The sequence below is a fragment of the Lepidochelys kempii genome, chromosome 7 (assembly GCF_965140285.1).
Source record: "Lepidochelys kempii isolate rLepKem1 chromosome 7, rLepKem1.hap1, whole genome shotgun sequence".
Classification (NCBI taxonomy): Eukaryota; Metazoa; Chordata; order Testudines; family Cheloniidae; genus Lepidochelys; species Lepidochelys kempii.
Window position 1 is genome coordinate 88,248,279 of NC_136386.1, and position 21,612 is coordinate 88,269,890.

A 21,612-nucleotide genomic window follows, 5' to 3' on the forward strand; every position below is an offset into this window, starting at 1 on the left:
TAAGAATCTGTATCTTCCAAATGGGGTATTAAATGTACACATTTTTGAACTTTCTTCAATTAATTTAAGCTGCCAAAAACCATAAACTGTATCCAATTTACTGTAATATTGAGCCATTTTCAAGTTGAGACATTGCTTCTCTGGTTGGTAGTTTGAAATGTTCTCTTTTTATAGCCTTGTTGAGGTCTCTGGGATCTAAGCATATGTGTAGCTAGCCATTACTTTTCTCCACAATGACAAGGGAGCTCACTCAATTTTTTGCATTACTTGCATTGCTTCCATCCTTGCAAGCTCAGCCTTGAGTTTATCATGAAGTGCAAATGGCCTTTCTGTATGGACAGATAACTAGAGGGACCTGCTTGTTTATCCAGATTATATGTGCACCCTGCAAGCAACCCAACCCTTGAAACAGGTAATGATGTTCCCGAAAGAGTGCCTCATAGCCAGGTTCAATATGATCTTGTAGTGAGGGCACCCGTTTTATCAGATTGACTTTTTCACATGCAGCTAGGCCTCCAATTGGTGTCATCTCCTTTGGCACTACAGCGAAAGCGAGCTGTACACGGTGTTTTTATGGTTGTTGCTAGCAATGCACCTCCCCTTCACTGGTATATTTGTTCCAGAATATCCCGTTACTTTTATTGATGTTGGTCCCAGTTTGGGTCTTATTTTTAGTCTTTCATGATCTTTTTTTTTTCTTCAGACAGAATAGTAACCTGAGCTCCTGTGTCCAGTTTCGGAGGAATAATTTTTCCATTCACTGTCATAGGCAGTATCCAGTCCCTCTTATCAAACTTGCTTGTTCCCAGTATGTCAATGAAAAACTCCTCAACCAGGTTGTGTTTAACTGAATACACTTGACTTTTCTGCATTTGGGATCTGCAGCATTTTGTAAAATGATTATTTTTCCCACATCTATGACAGAGTTTTCCAAAGGCAACACACTGTTTGGGGCCATGCTGTGATCCACAGCTTCCACATGACCGTACCCCGTCTTTACCCAGCCATGGTTTTAATAGTGAGTGGTTCCACTCTTTGATTTGATCAATTCTGGCTATATTCTTTTGTACTTAGTACTTACATAACCCATTCTGATGAATTCAGCTCTTTGCCTTATGCTTTCACAGTTTCTGCTGCCTTGCATATTTAGAGACCTTTTTTCTAAAGTTAAATCTCCTTCACAGAGCAGTCTCTCTCCTAATACATTCTTTAATGCCACAAATGATTCTTTCTCTGACCAGAGACTCTATCAGTTCACCGAAGTCACAGGTTTTACTGACTTTCCTTAATTCTGAGACATATTGCTCTATGGTGTCATCAGTTTTTTTGCATGAAGGTAAAATCTCTCTCTCAAAGGTTTCATTCCTTTTTGGCATGCAATGCTCCTCAAATTTAGTCAGTATTTTATTTCATGCTTTCACCTTCTTCAAACTTAAAGTTGTTTTAAATATTCAGTGCTTCCTCCCCAACAACATGGAAAAAAAATAATGATTTCCCTTTATCATTTTTCTCCTTTTCTCTGAGGTTGCTAAATACAATTTAAATCTCTGTCTGAATGTTTTCCAGTTCTCTGCGACATTGCCTGACAATTTCAGACTGGATGGAGGTTGCAACACATCTGTTCCTGTTTTTTCCCCCCTTCTTTAGCTAGTCAAGCTACTGTTGTGCTCACCAAATGCATGCAAAAGCAGCTGTGCCTGACACTCCACATGCTTCTCTGGTGCCTCCCTTTGTCTCTGCTTTCAGTTGCAAACACAGGAGTTAACTTCAAAATGACTACAGTTTCCTTCTCATTCAGCACTTCTGACACCATGTAATGATCTTGGGGTTCATTAAACACAAACCAGTGAATGAGAAAGGAATAAAACTTTATTAAAAACAAACTGGAGAGCTTCTCTGGTGAACTGCTTCACACAACCATGCAGTGTTTCCAACCCCCGCCTCCAGGACACATCTCCCAATTCCTGTCTTCATAATACTATCCCTTATCAGGAAGCATCTCTTAATTATAATCTTCTACAAACATATCTCTGCAATCCACAAATGGTTGTTTGTTTGTTTTTAACCTAGTGGTCCTCACTTGTCCATTAGGCACCTTTGAATTGTATTGTGTCAGTAGGTGTTCAAATACACATTTTCTCTCTTTTCACTTACTGTAGGTCCTTTGTGTTTGAGCTTCTTGTTTACTACTCTTAGGATCTGTTTTAATCTAACAGTTTTTTGATTAATTCTCTTTTTCACCAGTTATATTTTTTCCTTGATTCATATTCTCTCTCTCTCTCTCTCTGCTACATCTGGAGATTTTATTTCCCTCTACTTCCTTTCTGTAATAGTGTTTGCTCGCATACCCAGTTCTATTTTTTTCTGCTTCTCCTGATCTGAAACCTTTCCTCCTTGTCCCTTCCCAGTCTCCTGCTTTTTGTCTCCTCTTCTTTAATTTTATCCTCTCACCTCCTACCCTAGCTCCAATTCATCCACTAGCTCAGCATCTAGATCCTTCTCCTTCCCTCCTCATTCTCTAAGAGCTTTTTCCAGCTGCCCCCCGTGGGTGGATTATGAGCTTCTTCCTCATCTTGAGCTGCCCTCTTCGTGGCTGTCTCTCATCCCAGGACAGCATTCTATGCTTGTGCATCACAGCTGCAGCAGGTGCTAGTACCAGGGTCAGGGTTACTACCTTCCTCTCCACTTCGTCTTTCCACTTGTATTTTTCAAAAACCCCATACTTATCTAGACCAGTACATTTATGCAGGAAAGACTAATAATTCAATAACTAATAACTCATTTGCTATATAGTTCTCACTGGCCAGGTCATAAAATTATTTCAGATCAATATTCTTAGATTTTTACATAGCAGCTTCTTATCCACCAGTCATGTGATGGGAATAAGAAAATAATCCACCCTGTGCCAACACCAACACTGCACAACTGGTTAGGTTCACCATCCCCTGAAGTAGCCCATGTTGATCATTGTTGAAGGAGAAGTATTAATTAGAGATAACAATAGTCTGCTCTACTAGACACACTGCTCTGTCGTTAGTAAAGTCAGAGTGATAATGTATGTGGATATTCCATAGATTCCCTCCTGCTCTGTAAAAATATAGATGTAAATTTATATTTTCTGTATTGTAAATGCTATAACCTGATGAAAAGCATGTCTGCTCATTTGTTCTTTACAGCAGTCTCAAAGGTGGACTAAGGATGCAATGTGTGGTTTCCATTAGCTTCTACTTCAGCTCAAAAAGATGGTGAAAAGATTAAAGCAGCATTCATGGGATGCTGATTTCTAGAGTGGAGTTCAGTAGGCCACAGCAATTTTGAAGCATTTGCCCACAGGCAGGCTCTATTCATTTTGTAATATATTAGAATCCCTATAATTTTTTAGAGAATAGAAATAGGAAAAATGGGTAATAATTTCTCTGAAAAATACATCTTATGTCTGATTTTTGTGTCAAGAACATTAATTGTGGACAGTATACAAAAACAAAACACACAGGAAAGCACCGTCTGTCGCTTTCAGACTGTTGAAGCCATTTATCTGTAAGTATTATGCTACATTTTAGACCCCATGAAAAACCTTCCAATTCAACTGCAGACCATTAAATTTTGAGTTCTGAAAGTAACAGCAAAAATAAATGCATATTCCAAGTGAAAAAACCCTGAGAATTACATAGTTAGTACTAAAACTTTGTTGTTTGTTTTTTCTTTTACCTTGATTCTTTCTAATAAAGTTCTGTTTCTTTTAGAATCTGATTGTGTTCTTTTTTAGTGTCCTAAAAAAAAGCCAAGGTTGGTCTATGCTCATCTTGTTTATTCTCAAGCCTCCCCAGGAAAGGGGGAGTGCGGACTTGGGGGGATATAAGCAGGGAGTAGGAACTCCAAGTGGTCCTCTCTCTGAGTTTGTCTAAATCACTTGATGGTGGCAGCGTTACCTAATCCAAGGTACAAGGGAGAATTTGTGCCTTAGGGAGTTTTTAACCTAAGCTGGTAGAAATAAGCTTAGGGGGTCTTTCATGTGGGTCTCCACGTCTGAGTTCAGAGTGGGGAGGGAACCCTGACATGGTGGCAGAGTGGTGGGGTCATTTTGAACCAGAAGCACAAACCTGAGGAGTTTTTTTTTCTTCTTTTAGCTGCTTGGGGAAAGCAGGGGCAGAGAACAGCTGGAGTTTTTTGGTTTTTTTTTTTTTCCTTTACTCTCTCTTTGTCTGGAGGCAAAGGTGTTCGGGTTTTTTTTTTTTTTTTTTTTTAACAAAGGTGTTAGCTACAGCCAGGAAATTCACAAGCAGTTTTTTTTCTTTTTCTTTTTCTCTCTCGGGTAAGCTAGGATGGCAAAAAACACGGTCCAACAGAAACTAGAATTAGCTAATTTTGAAGCTGAAGAGAGACAAAAAGAACATGACAGCCTTAAAACACTTGGAGTTGGAAGCAGAGGAAAGAGTCAAAACGCTTGGAGGTGGAGATGGAGAAGCACCACTTGGAGACGGAGTTAGCGCTGAAGTGCTTAGAACTGGAAAAGGCTAAGCTGAATTTACCAGCTAACCCTACCAATCCTTCTCTGGGTACCGCTCCCCACTCAAGGAAATTTCCCACCTACAAGGTAGGCGATGATACAGAGGCCTTCTCAGAAAATTTTGAAAGAGCTTGCCTTGGGTACAGCATCTCTACAGATCAGTATATTGTGGAGCTGAGGCCGCAGCTCAGTGGACCCTTAGCAGAGGTGGCAGCTGAAATGCCTAAGGCATCCATGCACAGCTACAAACTTTTTAAAGACAGGGCCAGGATTCAAATGGAGCTAATACCCAAGCAGGCCCGTCAGTGGTTCAGAGCCCTAAGGTGAAAACTAGACATGTCATTTACCCAGCACACCTACCACATTGTGAAAAATTGGGATGCTTGGATATCAGGAGCCAAGTGTTAAATCTCTTGAAGAGTTGCCCTTCCCAATGCAAATGGAGTAGTTCTTAGAGGGTGTTCCTGAGGAAATAGAAAGGTACATCCTAGATGGGAAGCCCAAAACTGTAATGGAGGCAGGGGAGATTGGAGCCAAATTTCTGGAGGTGGCAGAAAAGAAAAAAAAAAAACTGGTAGCAGTTGGAGTGAATATCAGAAGGGGCAACACGAAAAAAAATCCTATCACCGGAGGCCACCCAAGGCTCCACCTATATCCCAAGGAAAACTCCACACACCTTATCGCCCCGCCACACCAGTCTCCAACAACCAATCTCACCTCTGTGACCAGTCAGCTGGGTGATGTTTTAAATGTAATGAGGTGGGGCATGTAAAGGTCCACTGCCCCAAGAACCCCAACAGATTGCAGTTCGTTACACCACAATCACATCAAAGGTCCGCAGGCCCAGATGTCTCCCAGATATGCTCAGAGCGAAGGGAAACCATGAGTGTGGGCGGAAAGAAGGTTGTTGTGTGAAGGGACACTGGAACACAAGTGTCAGCTATCCACCAGTCCTTAGTGGACCCCAAATTCATCAACCCAGAGGCCCAACTGGCAATTCAACCCTTCATGTCAAACTCTTTAAACTTGCCCACAGCCAAGTTGCCTGTCCAGTACAAGGTCTGGTCAGGAATGTGGACTTTTGCAGTCTTTGGTGATTATCCCGTTCCCATGCTGCTGGGGGAAGACTTGGCCAACCACATGAAACTAGCCAAGAGGGTGGGGATGGTCACCCGCAGCCAGGCTGAGCAAATCTTCACAACTAGCTCCGTTCCTGAGCCTTCTACAAGGGCCCAGTCTGTGTTACCAGAGACTCAGACTGAGGTGGTGGAACTGGACCCCATGCCAACGTCTGTGACAGCAGTAGTGGATCCAGTCACAGAAACCCAGACACAGCCATTCCCAGAACTTGAACCAGTGCAGCAACCAGCACCATAACCATTGCCAGCACTGAATCCAGCATTTGCAACCCCAACACCAGGCGGCACCACTGAGCCCACACTGGCAACAGCAGCTAAACCTGTGCAAGAGGCTCAACTGGAGCCTGAAACTCAACATAGTGCACCAGCGGAGAGTGGTTCACAGTGAATAGAAACAGCCCCATCCCCTACATTGCTTCCAGAGGGACCAAGCCCGAGTCCACAATCTAATGAGGAACTGATGTCTCCAGCATCAAGGGAACAGTTCCAGGCCGAACATGAAGCAGATGAAACCCTCCAGAGAGCTTGGACAGCAGCACGGAGCAACCCACCACCTCTCAGCTCTTCTAATCGATCCAGGTTTGTTGTAGAAAGAGGACTTTTATACAAGGAAACTCTTTCTGGTGGACACCAGGAAGACTGGGATCTTAAAAGACAGTTGGTAGTTCCAACTAAGTACCGGGTAAAGCTCTTGAGCTTAGCCCACAATCATCCTAGTGGCCATGCTGGGGTGAACAGAACCAAAGACCGAAATTTGGGGAAGTCCTTCCACTGGCAGGGAATGGGCAAGGATGTTTCTGCCTATGTCCTTGTGAGGTATGCCAAAGAGTGGGAAAACCTCAAGACCAGGTCAAAGTCCCTCTCCAGCCACTCCCCATAATTCAGGTTCCATTTCAGCGAGTAGCTGTGGATATTCTGGGTCCTTTTCTGAAAAAGACACCCAGAGGAAAGCAGTACATACTGACTTTCATGGATTTTGCCACGCAGTGACCGGAAGCAATAGCTCTAAGCAATACCAGGGCTAAAAGTGTGTGCCAGGCACTAGCAGACATTTTTGCCAGGGTAGGTTGGCACGCTGACATTCTGACAGATTCGGGAACTAATTTCCTGTCAGGAACCATGGAAAGCGTTTGGAAAGCTCATGGTGTGAATCACTTGGTTGCAACTCCTTACCACTATCAAGTGAATGGCCTGGTGGAGAAGTTTAATGGAACTTTGGGGACCATGATACGTAAATTCATAAATGAGCACTCCAATGGTTGGGACCTAGTGTTGCAGCAGTTGCTGTTTGCCTACAGAGCTGTACCACATCCCAGTTTAGGGTTTTCACCATTTGAACTTGTGTATGGCCGTGAGGTTAAGGTGCCATTACAGTTGGTGAAGCAGCAATGGGAGGGATTTACACCTTCATCAGGAACTAACATTCTGGACTTTGTAGCCAACCTACAAAACACCCTATGAACCTCTTTAGCCCTTGCTAGAGAAAACCTAAAAGATGCTCAGGAAGAACAAAAAGCCTGGAATGATAAACATGCCAGAGAGCATTCCTTCAAAGTAGAGGACCAGGTCATGGTCTTGAAGGCGCTCCAGGCCCATTAGATGGAAGCATCATGGGAAGGGCCATTCATGGTCCAAGAGCGCCTGGGAGCTGTTAACTATCTCAAAGCATCCCCCACCTCAAACCTAAAGCCTAAGGTGTACCATGTTAATTCTCTAAAGCCCTTTTATTCCAGAGAATTAAAGGTTTGTCAGTTTACAGCCCAGGGAGGAGATGACTCTGAGTGGCCTGAAGGTGTCTACTACGAAGGAAAAAGTGACGGTGGCATGGAAGAGGTGAACCTCTCCATGACCCTTGGGTGTATGCAGCGACAGCGGATCAAGGAGCTGTGAGCCAGCTTCATGCCGATGTTTTCAGCCACCCCAGGATGGACCGAACGGGCATACCACTCCATCGACACAGGTAATGCTCGCCCAATTAGAGCCCAACCTTACCGGGTGTCTTCTCAAGCCAAAACTGCTATAGAACGGGAGATCCAGGACATGCTACAGATGGGTGTAATCCGCTCCTCTGACAGTGCATGGGCATCTCCAGTGGTTCTAGTTCCCAAACCAGATGGGGAAAGACACTTTTGTGTGGACTACCGTAAGCTAAATGCTGTGACTCACCCAGACAACTATCTAATGCCATACACAGATGAGCTATTGGAGAAACTGGGATGTGCCCAGTTCATCTCTACCTTAGACTTAACCAAGGGGTACTGGGAGGTACCGCTGGATGAATCCACCAAGGAAAGGTCAGCCTTCATCACCCATGTAGGGCTGTATGAATACAATATGCTCCCTTTCGGGCTGCGAAATGCACCTGTCACCTTCCAAAAACTTGTAGATGGTCTCCTAGCAGGATTGGGAGAATATGCAGTCGCCTACCTTGACGATATGGCCATCTTTTCTGATTCATGGGCAGAACACCTGGAGCATCTATAAAAAGTCTTTGAGTGCATAAGGGAGGCAGGACTAACTATTAAGGCTAAAAAGTGTCAAATAGGCCTAAACAGAGTGACTTACCTTGGACACTAGGTGGGTCAAGGAACTATCAACCACTACAGGCCAAAGTGGATGCTATCCAAAAGTGGCCTGTCCCAAAATCAGAAAAACAGGTCCAATCCTTCTTAGGCCTGGCCACATATTACAGGCAATTTGTACAGCAATACAGCCAAATCGTCGCCCCACTGACAGTCCTAACCAAAAAGAAACAGCCAAATGCAGTCCAGTGGACTGAAAAGTGTCAGAAGGCCTTTAATCAGCTTAAAGCGACACTCATGTCTGACCCTGTCCTAAGAGCCCCAGACTTTAAGAAACCGTTCCTAGTAACCACAGATGCATCTGAGCATGGTGTGGGAGCAGTTTTAATGCAAGAAGGACCAGATCAAGAATTCCATCCTGTTGTGTTTCTCAGCAAGAAACTGTCTGAGAGAGAAAGCCACTGGTCAATCAGCAAAAAGGAATACTATGCCATTGTGTACACACTGGGAAAGCTACGACCATGCTGTGCTGCAGTGGCTTCATACCATCAAGGACAATAACAAAAAACTTCTTCCGTGGAGTTTAGCTCTCCAAGATTTTGATTTTGAAATTCAGTACATTTCAGAGCTTCTAACAAGGCGGCTGATGCACTGTCAATCAACTGGTTAAAATCATCCGTGAAAAGAGGAAAATATTGTTAGTTTTATTGTAGTCAGTAGTATATCTAAAGGTACATGTGTCTTATTAACTCTGTTTTCTCCTAGAGCTCCAGGAAGAAATCATAGCCAGTGTGGAACCAGCTGTCCAACACTATCTGAGATTTGGGGGGCGTGTCATAAATATAAAGGGAAGGGTAACAACCTTCCTGTATACAGTACTATAAAATCCCTCCTGGCCAGCGGCACAAAATCCTTTTACCTGTGAAGGGTTAAGAAGCTCAGGTAACCTGGCTGGCACCTGGGCTGGAGTGGGGGGAGGAGGAGAAGGTTTTGGTCTGTCTGTTCTGTGTGCTTGCCGGATACAGATCAAGGAAGCAAGCAATCCAACTCCATTAGAATTAGTAAGTACTAGCAAGGGAATGCGTCAGCTTATTTTTGTTTTGGCTTGTGATTTTCTCTGTGCTTAGAGGAAGGTGTATTCCTGGTTTTCTTTTTGTAACTTTAAAGTTTGGCCCAGAGGGAAATCCTCAGTGTTTTTGAATCCGATTGCCCTGTAAGATTGTCTTCCATTCTAATTTTACAGAGGTGCTTCTTCTACCTTTTTTCTTTCTAATAAAGTTCTGTTTCTTTTAGAATCTGATTGGGTTCTTTTTTAGTATCCTAAAAAAAAAGCCAAGGTTGGTCCATGCTCATTTTGTTTATTCTCAAGCCTCCCCAGGAAAGGTGGTGTGGGGCTTGGGGGGATATTAGCGGGGACTAGGAACTCCAAGTGGTCCTCTCTCTGAGTTTTTCTAAATCACTTGGTGGTGGCAGCATTACCTAATCCAAGGTACAAGGGAGAATTTGTGCTTTGGAGAGTTTTTAACCTAAGCTGGTAGAAATAAGCTTAGGGGGTCTTTCATGAGGGTCCCCACATCTGCACCCGAGAGTTCAGAGTGGGGAGGGAACCCTGACAGTATGCAAACAAAATGATCAGGGTGCTGATTGACACATCTCTTGTTAGTTCCATTTATCATTATTATTAGTAGTAGTAGTAGCACTACTATTAGGCTGAATCATGGCTTTGCCCCGAGCCTCAAGCAAGTATACTGCTGTACTATCCCAAGGTAGCTGAAAGTTACAATCTCCCTTCAAGTTCCCTTGCTGCTTCAGGGGGACAGTACTGCATTGGGTCTAGCCAAAGCTTCAACCGGTTGGCTCCTTCTGTCCCATTCCCTTTCATCCTCTGCAGTGGGAATGGAACATCGTGACTTTGTCAAGCCTGCTTATCTTCCAGGGCTGCTACTTGTGATACAGATAGCCAGTCCAAGGGCATAAAGAGGTAGCTTGGACTCCTCTTGTTACCACATCATGCCTTGCTAGCTGGACCAGAGTTTGGCCTATTGCTTGTCATATTTTTAAACAATATAGTAATAATACTCTATTACAATAATATCAACTTCCCCTAACCATAACCAGCCACTGTTAGTGCCTTTTTTAATTACACACTTTTCGTTCAGCGTCAGTGTACATGAACTATCCTAACTAACTGCTCTAGCCATCCATCTGTCCCAATTGCTAACCCAGGGTGTTTCACCATTGCTTGTCTCTTTACCTTCCAACTCCCTAAACGCCTACCCTGCCCCCCCTTAAGATCTTTGGCTAGAAAAATAGAGGGGGAAATCCAAAGAAGCTGACAAGAATTGCCCAAATCTAAACATCAAAGTCTGCAAAGGTGACAAAGATTTCTCTTTCTGCCCTCCCTTGTGGCCATCTACAAACTTCACGTACACCTCATCTACTTCCCCACCTCCCAAAACCATATTGGTTTCCTTGCTGCTCAAGGGGCTGTTCTTCCTGCATGGCTCACTCCCTCTCCAAAACTCACCCCCCAAAAACACAAGAGAGAGTTTCTCAAATTGGGGGTCCTGACCCAAAAGGGAGTTGCAGGGGGGTCATCAGAGTATTTTAAGGGAGTCGTGGAATTGCCACCCTTCTGCGCTGCCTTTAGAGCTGGGCAGCTGGAGAGCAGCAGCTGTTAGCTGGGCGCCTGGCTCTGAAGGTAGCCTCCCGCCAGCAGTAGCGGAGAAGTAAGGGTAGCAACACAATAGCACACCACCCTTACTGCTGTGCTGCTGCCTTCAGAGCTGGGCGGCCAGAGGGTGGCGGCTGCTGACTGAGGGCCCGGCTCTGCAGGCAGCAGCACAGAAATAAGAGTGGCAATACCACACCAGCAGCCGCCATTGTCCAGCTACCCAGCTCTGAAGGCAGTGCAGCAGCAGCGCAGAAGTAAGGGTAGCAGTACCACAAGCCCCCCTACAGCAACCTTGCAACCCCACTGCAACTCCTTTTTGGGTCAGGACCCCCTATAATTACAACACTGTGAAATTTCAGATGTAAATAGCTGAAATCATGAAATTTATGATTTCTTAAAATCCTATGACTATGAAATTGACCAAAATGGACCATAAATTTGATAGGGCCCTACCAACAACCAAAGGCGTGGAATTTTCAAAGGTGCTTATGTGATTTAGGAACACAAATTACACTAACTTTCAAAGTCACTTTACGCATTTTCAATAATCCCACTCTGGAATTCTCTGAAATTGGAGTTCAAAAGTGGAGCTGTTGTTGTACTAATCTGAGGCTCATTTGAATGATTTTTTGACTTTTGAAAATCCTGCTACAGGTATTATCTGGTGGATTAGAATACTTGTATTCTAATCACCATAACATCTGTGCTGAGTTTGTGTAACTATAATTAAAGAAATGTTGGGGATAGTCCAAATATGTTATCCTGCTTCTGCAGTTAACACACACGCAACTCACATCAACCTCAGGGGATTAAATAATTACTTCTGTAAATTTAACTTTTTCACAACAAAATGTAGTATTTCTCTGACAGTTTCCAATATTGTTATAATTCTACAAAGTTTACTTGAAAATTGAATAATATATGTAATATACATTTTGTGCAAAGTGCTGTGTCAGGCAATTAACAAGAGTATATAGGGGTCTGTGATGGCAGAGCCAATGCAGAAGTGGGGACTTATAGGTATATTTCAACATATATAAAACTACTCATTTACATCCAGGTCCTGATTTCCTGATACAAAAATCACTGTAGACTATTTAGATACTCCTGGTCTTTCATTACACAACAATTTATGTCAATTTTGTCCACTTTATGTCTGCAGTTCAAAACATACTATAGAGGCTGATACTGATTAGATTCAACTGAAAAGTAAATTAAACATGGGGCTAATAGTCCTAGGAAAACTGCCATAGAAATGTAACTGTTTAATTGGAAAGGTCTACACAATAACATCTTCCCCTGAATGTGTCTCAGAAGGAATAAAAAGGGCCTTCTGGTGGTAAGTAGCCTTCTATGCACATCTGCAATAAAGTCTGCAATTATTTCATAAATAATCTCCAGACATTGCAAGTAAACTGTGTATTGAGTCAACTTCCCAATTACTCTCCTCTATCTTTTGAACTTGCTCCCCGGGAACTTTTGCTTGACTTTAATAAGGATTTTGTATCGATATTGTAGTTGTGATTTGAGGTTTAAGAATGATGTATGTTTTGGATCTATTTTCTGCTTGGCTGCCAAAGAAGTGCTTACCTCTCATGGCACCAATAATTTAGGAATAGTGATTTGATATTAATCAAGCGTCATTGATTTCTTTTCTGAAGAAACCTTCCTCAACAGCTGTGGATGAATCTAATTTTTGTTTGGGTTCTAATTTGTTTTTATTCTTAAGTGATTGTAAAAGTCATGTAATTAAAGTGCAAAATTCTTATTCAATTTGGCTTACATTAAACATTCCAGTCAGGTTTTAGGGCTCACCACGGCAGAGAAGTTTTTTTGGTCAAGTGGGATAGTGATTTATAGATTTCTGCCATTTCAAATTTTTTATCACTTTTAGTTTTGTTAGATCCTTTAGTAGCATTCCACGCTATTGAATATGATGTTCTTTTGTCACATTTCCAATCTATTGTTGGATTGTCAGATCCTACTTTGTCTTGGTTGGAGTCCTATTTAAAGTGTTGGTCAACAACTGTTACCATGTGTGCCCGCAATGGCTGGGGGGGTGAGATACCAGCGAAAGGAGGACACTCAGGCCTAAGAATAGTAAACTATGCTTTATTGAAGGAAGGAAGAACTTATGCTCCAATCTGCGCGGGGAGCCCCTAGGATGCGTGGAGGGGCTGCAGGGGACTCTGGCCGTTTGGGACAGCTGACCAGGCAGGACTCCACCGGGGTGGGGGGGAGTCCTCTGTGGCGCTATATTCTCCGTGCTTATCTCGGGGTTACATGGGGTCAACAGCTGGTTACATTCTTATATATATAATTTATGCTTATTAAATAATGTCACGGTTCCTCCCCCACTCTGAACTCTAGGGTACAGATGTGGGGACCTGCATGAAAAACCTCCTAAGCTTATCTTTACCAGCTTAGGTCAAAACTTCCCCAAGGTACCAAATATTACCCCCGTTATCCTTGGACTGGCCGCTACCACCACCAAACTAATACTGGTTACTGGGGAAGAGCTGTTTGGACGCGTCCTTCCCCCCAAAATACTTCCCAAAACCTTGCACCCCACTTCCTGGACAAGGTTTGGTAAAAAGCCTCACCAATTTGCATAGGTGACCACAGACCCAAACCCTTGGATCTGAGAACAATGAAAAAGCATTCAGTGTTTTACAAGAAGACTTTTAATAAAAAATAGAAGTAAATAGAAATAAAGAAATCCCCCCTGTAAAATCAGGATGGTAGATATCTTACAGGGTAATTAGATTCAAAAACATAGAGAACCCCTCTAGGCAAAACCTTAAGTTACAAAAAAGATACACAGACAGAAATAGTTATTCTATTCAGCACAATTCTTTTCTCAGCCATTTAAAGAAATCATAATCTAACACATACCTAGCTAGATTACTTACTAAAAGTTCTAAGACTCCATTCCTGTTCTGTCCCTGGCCAAGACGACTACAGACAGACACAGACCCTTTGTTTCTCTCCCTCCTCCCAGCTTTTGAAAGTATCTTGTCTCCTCATTGGTCATTTTGGTCAGGTGCCAGCGAGGTTACCTTTAGCTTCTTAACCCTTTACAGGTGAGAGGAGCTTTCCCCTGGCCAGGAGGGATTTCAAAGGGGTTTACCCTTCCCTTTATATTTATGACACATAAACTGACTCGTTTACAGGGAAAAATATGCTGAGCTATGCTACAATATCTTTTGGCAGGGTCTGTCGGACAAAGTTCATTGAAACTGCCTGCATCCTCCGCTTACATCCAGTCACATACTCAGTCCTCCACTTAGCTCCTTGCCAATCTTCCGCAACCTTGCCCCTACACCATGGATCAATTTAACTCTTTACTTACCTGTTTGTCCTGCGTTGTGCCTCCTGGATGTATATTAGGATAGTTTTATTGCATTCATATGACTAATAGCTGATAATTTTTAGGGAGCATGCTATGTTTTCTCTGTTGTTTGGATGATATCCAGTAAAACCAAGGAATTCTATCAAGTTATCAGGCAGACATTTCTACTTTAACTGCTTATTCAATATCAGGTTATGGATGTTGGTTAATTTTATTAAATTAAACCCAGCTAACCCAGAAACTTTGCTGGTTGATTCCAGCTGTTGCGTATGTGCTAGAGAATGTTATGCTGGTTGCATGCCAGTTGCCAAGTGAACTTACAGCAGTGGTTCTCAAACTTTTGTACTGGTGACCCCTTTCAAATAGCAAGCCTCTTAAGTGACCACCCTTATGAATTAAAAAACGCTTTTAAATATATTTAACACTGTTATAAATGCTGGAGGCAAAGCAGGGTTTGGGGTGGAGGCTCACAGCTCGCAATCCCCCATGTAATAACCTTGCGACCCCTGACGGGTCCCGACCCCCAGTTTGAGAACCCCTGACTTACAGGATGCATACTCTAGAAGACTTCCTGGTGAATGTGTTGCTTGGAGTGGAAGGAAAGCTCAGCTAGTAACTGAGCTGGGGGCTTTGATAAAATTATTTGTTTTTCCTTCAGGAAGTGTTTGGTTGCACATTTGCATCTCTGATTCTAATAACACCCAACTTCACCTAAGGAGTGAACAGTACAGTTTAGCAGGAAATGTATGAAGAAGGCCTCAGATCATCCTTGTGCCTATTCATTCCTGGGCAGGCTGTGTGTCCTCTAGCATGATTTAGGCCAGCTTAGAAGCTGATGCAAGTTATACCAACTCCTAGCAGTTCCAAGATGCTCATAAGTCAGCTGAAGATTTCTGAGGTGCAGAGAATCTGAGGCCCTATCCTTCCTCCATCTCTATGCCATCAGAGTTTTAGGGTCTGTGTCCATGGTAAGCCATGTAAAATAGTCCAAGCATAGGGGAGAATCTGGGCCAGAGTGAAGGTAAAATAAACTGATTACATGGGCCTGATTTTCAGCCCCTAGCCTCCAGTTGTGTGAATAAATATTATGCATGAAATCACCAGTGCTTGTTCAGTAGATATTAAAATTAGTAAGACAAATAGTTGAAAAACAAAACAATTTACACTTTTTGTGAAATTCTCATAGTTTAGACTGGAAAAAATATTAGGCAAATAATTTATTTAAAAGTGGCCTTACATTTGTTGAATGAATAACTTACCACATATTATTTAACCAGCTCTTCTGTAAACTCTTCATGCAGATGTTGGTGCTGGAAACATGTACAAGTAGGTGTGTGCGTGTGGCAACCACAGTGAAAATCGTGCGTGTGGCAGCCGCAGATTTTTATATAAGAACATGATTATCCTTGTTAAATAAACATTTTTGTTGGTTCTTTTTTTAATATAGCTTCTTACTTTTTTAACTCTAATTTAATTTTTCTTTTTTATTTTTGGGTATTTTCTATATAGCCCTTTCTTGGTGTGAGACTTTGTAAATATTTTTTTCCTGTGGTTTTATCCCTTTTCATGGAGATTGCCTTAATTTAACTAACGATAGTAACATACAAAAAATGGGGAATATAATCTAACATATTTTTTCACTCTCAAGGCCTGCTGTTTAATGATAAAGGCTGAGACAGTTTTCAAACTGTGGTACACAAGCTGATATTCCATCCACTCACTTCACAACATTTTTTTTAAGAGGGTGGTACATGAACCAGTAAAGTTTGGGAACCACTGGGCTATATCATCACCAGCACTATGCAGCCACAAAAGTGAGTATGGAGGAGTAAGGCCACCCCCTTTACACTCTTTCATGGGCAACCTGTAACCTCAGGTTGCAGCAGAGGAGCAAAAGCAGGCTCTGCAAAGCCACTGCTTTCTTGTGACCTCCACACAGATGAGAGGGAGGGATTAGATTGAGCTTTGTTTCTCCTCCCAGCAAGTGCAGCATCCATGTAGCTGCACCAAGTGACATACTACAAACAGCTATGTGTTTCCCCTTGCTTAGGATAGATTGTGAATGAAGATGTCCAAAATACTCAAGGGAGATGTCTGCAGTCTTGGTAAAGTTGCATACCAAAAATAAGCACAAATTTGGTGGCAATGAAAAACTAATAGGTAGGTAGCTATTAACCTCTACTGAAAAGATTCACAAATGTGCATTGTCTGCCTGTCTAATTAAACATCAAGAGTTGTCACACATTTCTACTCTAACTGCTTATTCAATATCAGGTTATTCTCATTCAACAAAGCTCCAATGTTTAGATACTTCTGATAACTTCTTAAGACCTTCTTTTTGTATAGAGTCAGGGGTTATATCCATTAGATTTGTCAATATTCGTACTGTCACCTTTTGTAACTAGAACATCTTTCTACCCAAAGGATGGGATTGGGTAGAAGCTTCAGCTCTGGGACCCTCCCACCTTGCAGGGTCCTAGAGCCTGGTCTCCAGCCAATGTCTGGAAGTCTGTCCAGCAATGAAAAAGCCCCACAGACTGATCCCGGCAAGCCTGGGTTGCCTGGCATGGGTCAGTCATGGGTTTTTCTTTGCTGTGTAGATATACACTAAGGCCCAGTAACCCCTCGAGGCCCAGAACTGTCAGCACAGGGCAGCAGCAGCTATGAACCCATATGACTCCCGTCTGCTTTGGAGTTCAGAGCATCCCTAGCCTAATATTAGACAGTTCCTCAGGAAAGTCTGTCCCCAGCTTTCTTTGTGCAGCAGTATTGCCAGAATCTCTGCAGTGCTGCATGCTGCAGACCCCCTGAGGCACCCCTGTCCCCAGACCTAGCACATCCTTTATCCCAGGACTTGCCAGGGGTTCCTTGAAGCCTGGATGTCTTCCTCAGTTCCTGTTTTCACCCATCTGAATCTGGTTCTATTAGGGTCCCTTTATGCTGCTCTGGCACTTTATCTCTTAGGTAAAGGGTCCAGAGCCATCATGGAAATCTCAATCATGGATTAGAAGTGGCATATGCATTTACATTATGATACTGTACAGTAATCACAAATGCTTGCAGTTATTTACTTAATTTACAACAACTCTGCCATATATTAGCAAATTCCTTTAAAAAAAATATTGAGGCAAAAACTGCTGGCTCTCTGTACTGAGTGGAAAACTGCCAGACAGCAGAAACCCAAAGGACACCACTTACCACACATCTAAATGTTGCAACATGCTGCTCCTGCTGCTAAAGTGGAGAACTAATTTCCAGTGACTTTCTTGCATTGCTGCGCAGAGTGAAGAAAATTAGAGTGTGTGATCATGGGCAAAACTGGAGAGGTTAATGCTACAATTGCCTTCAACCAGCATTGGGCTTCAGAGATATGGTGTGCAAAATGGCCTTAGAAATGGTTGTTCAAAGTTGAACTTCAGAGCAACTTACCTACCACTCATGATTTTAAGAGTTTCTCCAATTAATTTTCCTCCTTTTCAGTCCATACACATAGCCTTGAACCCTTCCTAACTCGTGATTGGACTCCTTGTCCCTTTTAGCTGTTTAATATCCCATTCCAACCCACCAGCCACCAGTCCCTTCTTGGTTCTGACCCATTTACCTAGGTGCTGTACAACTCTCACCCATCTGTGTATTACTGGTCCATTAGTGGAGCTATGCCAATAAACACCAGCTACCCCCTCATTCAAGCAGTACTATGTTTAAATTGGTTCTCACCCTGTATAATCTACTTCATAATCAATACATTTGCACTTGCTTGTCAACTCCCTTTGTACTTCTATTTGTTCCCCTCCCAGCCTCCATTCTGACTGGCAACTACCTCCCAGACTTTTCAGAACTCCTGTCCCCTCTCCTCCTAACTCCATCAGCCACATCAGGTTTCTCCCTTTCCTACTCCCATTATCACCAATGGCTGATGCCAGTTCAACCTGGCAGCCTGCCCATCCTCACAACTGCTGAACATTCCCCTAAACAGTCTCTTACATTGGGGCCATATCAACATCTGGTGTAAAATGTTGTAGATCCATTTACTACAATGGAGTGATACTGATTTACACCGACTAAGAATCTGGTGGTTTTTTCCCTATTGCACTCTGCATGCACATTAGCACTCCTGATCCAACCCTTTCATCTCTCTGCACTCGTCCCACCCCCAACCCCTACTCTGATTGGTCTCCCATATTACTTCATCCTTACAATATTCCATTCCACAGCAGCAAATGGTAGCAGGACCTCACCCATCTATGGCAGAACTATAGGCCCATCTCATGTTTTCTGAATAGAGATCCATACATGAAATCAGTCCACATCTCCCCTCCTGTGCTCGGTCAATTCACAGAAAATATTTTACCAAAACTCATTTAACTAAAATGTTTTTCATATATTAGTGCACAAAACTCTATGTTGTATCTGAGTTAAGGTTCCTCTATACATAACGTACCTAACACAAAAGCAAGAAAGTGATAAATTAAGGCATCTGACATGGCATACCTTTTACTCCTCAACACAGAGATGCACACCTCACCAGTAAGAAAACCATCATGCCCCAAACCACCTATAACCCAACACCTCTACTGCCTCCCATGAGTCCTCCCATGACATTGCATCACTCTATTAGTATTACATTTTGGCTAAATTTGTGTGACTTTTTTTTAAGTGTGCATGAATATGAATGGGCCTCCAGGAACTCTGTCTGGGTTACTTTTTTTTTCCATGGCTTCTAATATTTGCCATTCAGAATCTTTGTTTTGTCAATTAATATTTTATTTGTTTAAAATAAACGCAGCATTGCATTATGGCACATTACTGCACTAGCATCATTGCATTATTATGAAATGCATTAAATGCTAAAGCAATCATTCACAACGTGGTGTCATACAGCAATGTGCTTGCTTTGTATTGTTGTTTTTTTAAATGCTGTAGTTTTAGGTTTATATTAGAGTACGTATTATGAAAACCCAGTAGCCTATTTCTTAGTGCTGGGTAGAGAACACATAGCCATGATAGTTTTTAACATAAAGTGGATTTTTTTTTTTACACTGAAACACCTGAAGCAAAAAAAAAAAAAAAAAAAAGCTTCTCTCACTCAAAATCTACACCTGCCTTCAATCTCAAAAGGTTGGTAAGACTAAATTTTACCTTTCTATGACAGTTTTACCATTTTAAAGTTCTTCTTGCCTTGAGGGATATTTTAAATTATTCTCCTTTGCTCTTGCTATCTCACTAGCTCTACTTTAGTTTTTCTTCTGCTTCCATATGAAATGTTTGCATTTCAGTAGATTTTTTTCAGTGTGTCTCTCCAATGCTGACTGTGCTTATTTTTGTCCAAAAAGACATAACTGTCAAATAAAAGTAAACAGAACAGCAAACAACTGCTATTGGTAACATGGCCCACTTGTAATATGGACCACTTGTGTACTGAAAAATCTGTCACAATTTAAACAAACATTTTCAACTCTGAATTATTCATCATTAGGGAAAAAAGCTTGCCATAATAGTCTGTTTAAGGAAAGAAAATACTTTGTTCTTCTACAAAGCCTTTCACTGATGGATCTTAAAATATTTTATAAACATTATCTCCACAACTTACCTGTAAATTAAATAAATATCTCAATTTTACAGATGGGAAAACCGAGGCACAAAAAGATTCTTAATGTTACAGATTTCAGAGTAGCAGCCGTGTTAGTCTGTATTCGCAAAAAGAAAAGGAGTACTTGTGGCACCTTAGAGACTAACAAATTTACTTGAGCATAAGCTTCTGTGAGCTACAGCTCACTTCATCGGATGCATTCAGTGGAAAATACAGTGGGGAGATTTAGATACATAGAGAACATGAAACAATGGGTGTTACCATACACACTTTAAGGAGAGTGATCACTTAAGATGAGCTATTACCAGCAGGGGGGCGGGGGCGGGGGGGAGAAGAAAACCTTTTGTAGTGATAATCAAGGTTGGCCGTTTCCAGCAGTTGACAAGAACATCTGAGGAACAGTGGGGGGAAATAAACATGGGGAAATAGTTTTACTTTGTGTAATGACCCATCCACTCCCAGTCTCTATTCAAGCCTAAGTTAATTGTGTCCAGTTTGCAAATTAATTCCAATTCAGCAGTCTCTTGTTGGAGTCTGTTTCTGAAGTCTTTTTGTTGAAGAATTGCCACTTTTAGGTCTGTAATCGAGTGACCAGAGAGATTGAAGTGTTCTCCGACTGGTTTTCGAATGTTATAATTCTTGGCGTCTGATTTGTGACCATTTATTCTGTTACGTAGAGACTGTTCAGTTTGACCATTGTACATGGCAGAGGGGCATTGCTGGCAGATGACGGCATATATCACATTGGTAGATGTGCAGGTGAATGAGCCTCTGATAGTGTGGCTGATGTGATTAGGCCTATGATGGTGTCCCCTGAATAGATATGTGGACACAGTTGGCAACGGGCTTTGTTGCAAGGATAGGTTCCTGGATTAGTGTTTTTGTTGTGTGGTGTGTGGTTGCTGGTGAGTGTTTGCTTCAGGTTGGGGGGCTGTCTGTAAGCAAGGACTGGCCTGGCTCCCAAGATCTGTGAGAGCGATGGGTCGTCCTTCAGGATAGGTTGTAGATCCTTGATGATGTGTTGGAGAGGTTTTAGTTGGGGACTGAAGGTGACAGCTAGTGGCGTTCTGTTGTTTTCTTTGTTGGGCCTGTCCTGTAGTAGTTAACTTCTGGGTACTCTTCTGGCTCTGTCAATCTGTTTCTTCACTTCAGCAGGTGGGTATTGTAGTTTTAAGAATGCTTGATAGAGACCTTGTAGTTGTTTGTCTCTGTCTGAGGGGTTGGAGCAAATGCGGTTGTATTGTAGAGTTTGGCTGTAGACAATGAATCGTGTGGTGTGGTCAGGGTGAAAGCTGGAGGCATGTAGGTAGGAATAGCAGTCAGTAGGTTTCTGGTATAGTGTGGTGTTTATGTGACCATCACTTATTAGCACCATAGTGTCCAGGAAGTGGGTCTATTGTGTGGACTGGTCCAGGCTGAGGTTGATGGTGGGATGGAAATTGTTGAATGTTACAGAGACAGTCGTTGACAGAACTGAGAACATGGTCTTGATCAACTGTCTCTAAATTCTGTGTTTCAACTTCTAGATTATCTTCTTTCAAAATGGGCTGTCAAAGAAAATCAGTTTTAGTCTTATGCAACATGGTAGTTTCAGTACTGTAAAATGAAATCGGTCTATTTAAGTTAGTGGAAATATAGTGGAAATAGAATTTCACCTTTGATTCAATAAGATGCAAAATAAGTAAGGCACTGCTTAACTTTAATCATATAAATAACTCCATCTCTATCCAGCAAAAAGACCCAGTTGGATTTAAGCATGTGCTTAAATATGTTGCTGAACTGAGGTCTAAATGGGAGTCTCTACTTTACCCTTCTTCTTTTTTAACTT

At 42.2% G+C, this 21,612-nt stretch overlaps 1 protein-coding gene across 6 annotated transcripts in view; it reads left to right on the plus strand.

Moving 5' to 3' along the window:
* Nucleotides 1-21,612, plus strand: part of PCDH15 (protocadherin related 15) — a 1,335,873-nt gene that overhangs the window by 891,210 nt on the left and 423,051 nt on the right. The window lies entirely within an intron of this gene.